Source organism: Pagrus major, chromosome 17 (assembly GCF_040436345.1).
Source record: "Pagrus major chromosome 17, Pma_NU_1.0".
NCBI classification, from domain to species: domain Eukaryota; kingdom Metazoa; phylum Chordata; class Actinopteri; order Spariformes; family Sparidae; genus Pagrus; species Pagrus major.
Window position 1 is genome coordinate 26400525 of NC_133231.1, and position 5305 is coordinate 26405829.

The following is a 5305-nucleotide window of genomic DNA, read 5'->3' on the forward strand; positions in this document are numbered from 1 at the left end:
TTTTCTTTTTCTTTCCCTCCTCTCTCCCTCGTCTCTCTCGGCGAAGTGATCGTGTCGAGGGAGTCTTCAGCCTCCTCTTCTTCTTCTTCTTCTTCTCGTGTCCCGCGCGAGCCAGTAGGAAGCGCCGCTCGGTGCTCACGTGGATCACTGGAGCAACAACAACACGAGCCATGTGTGTGTACAACCGCCGTGCGTGCGTGCGTGCGCGCGCCACTGGTGACATGACGGGGATGGTATGGAACGTGGAGTGAAGAAGAAGAAGAGGCGCGCGGTGAAACCACGGAACCGAGGAGAACGCAGCCGTTAAACACCGCCATTTTGTACATTATTGTTACTATAGTGACCGAGCATGAGGTGATAAAGCTAAGGATGTTTTTGATATCTTTCTACGTATACTCGGTAAGACTTTACAATATCTGTCAAATCGTTAGGATTAATAATTATATGTCATAAAAAATGGCAAATGTATAGTGTAGTAAACTTTATTTAGTAGTTATTACACTGTTAACGAGCGATAAAATGCTTTATAAACTATTTATTAGCATTTTTATTGGAACGTTGCAATTGATAGTTAATAAATGCTGTGTAGTAAACTTTATTTAATAGTTATTACACTGTTAACGAGCAATGAAATGCTTTATAAACTATTTGTTAGCATTTTTTATTGGAACGGTGTAATTGATAGTTAATGCTGTGTAGTAGTGTAGTAAACTTTATTTAGTAGTTATTACACTGTTAACGAGCAATGAAATGCTTTATAAACTATTAGCATTTTTTATTGGAACGGTGTAATTGATGGTTAATAAATGCTGTGTAGTAGTGTAGTAAACTTTATTTAGTAGTTATTACACTGTTAACGAGCAATAAAATGCTTTATAAACTATTTATTAGCATTTTTTATTGGAACGTTGTAATTGATGGTTAATAAATGCTGTGTAGTAGTGTAGTAAACTTTATTTAATAGTTATTACACTGTTAACGAGCAATGAAATGCTTTATAAACTATTTATTAGTGTTTTTTTATTGGAACGTTGCAATTGATAGCTAATAAATGCTGTGTAGTAGTGTAGTAAACTTTATTTAGTAGTTATTACAATGTTAACGAGCAATAAAATGCTTTATAAACTATTTATTAGTGTTTTTATTGGAACGTTGTAATTGATGGTTAATAAATGCTGTGTAGTAGTGTAGTAAACTTTATTTAGTAGTTATTACACTGTTAACGAGCAATAAAATGCTTTATAAACTATTTATTAGCATTTTTTATTGGAACGTTGTAATTGATGGTTAATAAATGCTGTGTAGTAGTGTAGTAAACTTTATTTAATAGTTATTACACTGTTAACGAGCAATGAAATGCTTTATAAACTATTTGTTTTTTATTGGAACGTTGCAATTGATAGTTAATAAATGCTGTGTAGTAGTGTAGTAAACTTTATTTAGTAGTTATTACACTGTTAACGAGCAATAAAATGCTTTATAAACTATTTATTAGTGTTTTTTATTGGAACGTTGCAATTGATAGTTAATAAATGCTGTGTAGTAGTGTAGTAAACTTTATTTAGTAGTTATTACACTGTTAACGAGCAATAAAATGCTTTATAAACTATTTATTAGTGTTTTTTTATTGGAACGTTGCAATTGATAGTTAATAAATGCTGTGTAGTAGTGTAGTAAACTTTATTTAGTAGTTATTACACTGTTAACGAGCAATGAAATGCTTTATAAACTATTTATTAGTGTTTTTTTATTGGAACGTTGCAATTGATAGTTAATAAATGCTGTGTAGTAGTGTAGTAAACTTTATTTAGTAGTTATTACACTGTTAACGAGCAATAAAATGCTTTATAAACTATTTATTAGCATTTTTTATTGGAACGTTGCAATTGATAGTTAATAAATGCTGTGTAGTAGTGTAGTAAACTTTATTTAGTAGTTATTACACTGTTAACAAGCAATGAAATGCTTTATAAACTATTAGTGTTTTTTATTGGAACGTTGCAATTGATAGTTAATAAATGCTCTGTAGTAGTGTAGTAAACTTTATTTAGTAGTTATTACACTGTTAATGAGCAATAAAAAGCTCTATAAACTATTAGCATTTTTTTATTGGAACGTTGTAATTGATGGTTAATAAATGCTGTGTAGTTCATTTATAAACATTATTTAAAGGACCTTTAGAGAGGTGCAACTGATGTTTTTAACCTTTTCAATTGATTTATGAACCATTTCATTACCACCTCTTAACAGTGAAATTACTCAACTAAATCTCATAAACTATCAATTCACCATTGTATTAATGATGGTTATTATAAAGTGTTTGTCAGTAAGTTTTTTAGTCTTTTTAGCAAAGAAATAACTTTAATACATTTCAGTCAAAATTGGCCATATTTGTTACTTATCTTCTTCTTCTGTCGGAATTTGAGTCCAGCTTCATCAATTTGCAGTAACTGATATTATTTTGTGAGCGATTATTATCTTTGTTTTCATGACTGAATAAACAAACTGACCTTAAAGGACAACCTCATACTGTTTTACTTTGTTTATATGTGGCGGACCCTGCCACCTTTCTATAGCTTCAAACAGCATTCTAGGGACCTTATTTTCAACTGAGAACAGCTTGTTTATTCGGTTATGGAAAAAATAAATATTTTGAAGTTTGTATTATTACCTCATTTATATTGTAAACATTAAAATTTTGAGGTTGAGTTTCTTCTCCAAAACTACATAGTGTCTACCAACATTATTCAAATTTAGCCAGACAGGGACATGAATCTGTGATGAAATGTTTTATGAGCAACAGACCAACATCGATATCACTCACGCCCAAACATTGCTAAAAACATACCGACATAACTCAAAATAGCGATGACTTCAAGTGAGCCAGCCGGTGATGTCAGTCACTCGTGATGGTTGAATACAGGAAGCTACTCAACATCACTCAGCAAATCTGACCAAACCCTTTCGGTTGACTAAATGTCCTCTAGGTTACGGGAACTCCAGTTGCCTTTTGACTTACTTCTACTACGTCATGTGAGTTTGATGGATGACAGCCCTCATGTGAACCTGTGGGGATACTCCTTTGTCCAAACTCTGACCAGGGAGGACATCCTGTTTCATTCTGCACAGGGCGAACATCCAGTTTGTGTCAACACAACTTTCTATCCAGTCATATTTCTGAAAAGTTCTTCGAGTTCATCCGAGCCCAGAGCAGTGTGACGCAAAACACGTAAGGTACATGAAGTTAATAAGCCCTGACAGCAGCACCACTTCACCAAAGTATTCGAACTATTTGCTTGTTCAGATTCCCCCACCCTCCTCCCGCTTCCTCACATATCACTAAAATTGCTTGCTTGATCGTCATTAGCTCTAAATTTTACTTCGCAGGTTCAAAACTGGACTGAGTTTGGCAGGAAAAGCAAATGAAAAGCCTGTTTCTCATTCTGTAAATGCTGCGTGTCCAAAAAATGACACACCCTGATGACTTCCAGATCATATCCATGTGCATCACATATTCCTCTGAATTCTTAAAATAGAAAGCTGCATCCAATAAAAACAACCTTTATTGTCCCAGTGGGAAAAGTTCACGACTGGTGCCGCCTCCTTTTGTGTGTCATCAGCAAAAAAGCTATAACCTTGTTTAGAGTCCATGTTTCAGTACACAGAAGGAGCCTTTAGCTTTAAGTTTTCTGTGTATTGCACATGATTGTCTTCTCGCTGGGGAGGGGAATCTGGGTGTTACAGCACAAGGAAAGAAATAAATACAGGAAAATCGAGAACTTAAAGAGGCACTATGTAGTTTTGGATAAAGCAATTCAAACTCAGAATTGTAATATTAACAATATTAATGAGGTAATAGAAACAGGGATATTTATTTTTTCCATAATTGAATCAACAAGCTGTTCTCAGAGGAAAATAAGGTCCCCAGAACACTGTTTGAAGCTAGAAAAGTGGCAGGGTCCGCCACATATAAACAAAGTAAAACAGTATGAAATTGTGTTGCCCTTTAAGGTCAGTTTGTTTATTAAGTTTGTTCAGTCATAAAAAAGAAGATAGTTGTTGTTTAGGCATAAAACTCAGTAATTCTTTATAAGCTGCAGTGAAAGAAATCAACTGAATTCAACAGGTTTCGCTTCATGTCATGATTATTTTACAGCAATAATAACAAACTCTCTTTGTGTTCATGACTGAGTAAACTGACCTTAAAGGACAACCTCATAATGTTTTAAAATGTTTAAAATAAATCAGTCCATGAAGATCTTTCTCTTCTGATTACAATTTCTTTCACAAAACTACATAATGCACCTTTAAAAAATAAATAGTTAAAAAGTCAACAAAAACTAACACTAAAACATACTGTAACGCTTCCATGTATGTATATTAAACCATAAAAAAAGCTAATAATTATGTTAATAATTAGAAATCACTCAACAAAAATCATAAAGTAATCAGATACTTCAGATACTCTTGTTAAAAAAAGTGTCAGTTCTCTGTGAACTGTGGTGGAGCAGAAGGAATGAAGTGCGCTGAAACAGTGAACAATTATGTAATCTGTTACTTTGCATGACTGGCAATCCAAAAACGTGAAGTGAGAGGAATATTACAAAAAAAAGATGTAAAGACAACATACCAGGGAAAATAGCATGACAAATGAAACGGGAATAAGAATAAAGTATCATTATCATTACGCACGCAGGATTGGATACGCGTAAACAAAGCATCCGGGAAACTGCGCCATCGCACATTAAAGGTCCACTACCCCGTGATGCGTGTTTATTGTTTTGAAGTAAGAAAACATCATATCCCCCCCCAGTGTTTCGGAAGTACTGTTTGGCAAGGAGACGTTCAGTTCCTGTGAATGGGAGTGACTTACGCGTAAAGACCTCCAGGGTCTCTTCCCGAGAAGAAGGGGAGTGAGTTTCCTGAAACACTGGACAGTTTTTCACAGACAGAAACGCTCAGTCACGGGCGCTGTAACTGCGCAGTGATGATGGCAAACTGCTGCCAAAAAACCAGGACACACAGAAACCTCACCTGACCTTTCAGCCTGATCTGTCCGATGGGATCATTGTGGGCTCGGGTGAAGATGGGGCTCCGGGGAGGGAAAAAGCAAGTGAAAGCGGAATTTTCCTGGGATAGAAAACTTATAAATCCATAATTATTCCCCAGTCGGGTCCATTCCTGCTGCACCAAACAGTCTCCGTCTCCCCATCCGCGCAGTAAAAACACGACTGGATCCACTAATGAAATCCCACCCTCAGGGCAGACACTTTTTTCCATTGGATGTGGTGAAGAAAAAAGCCTC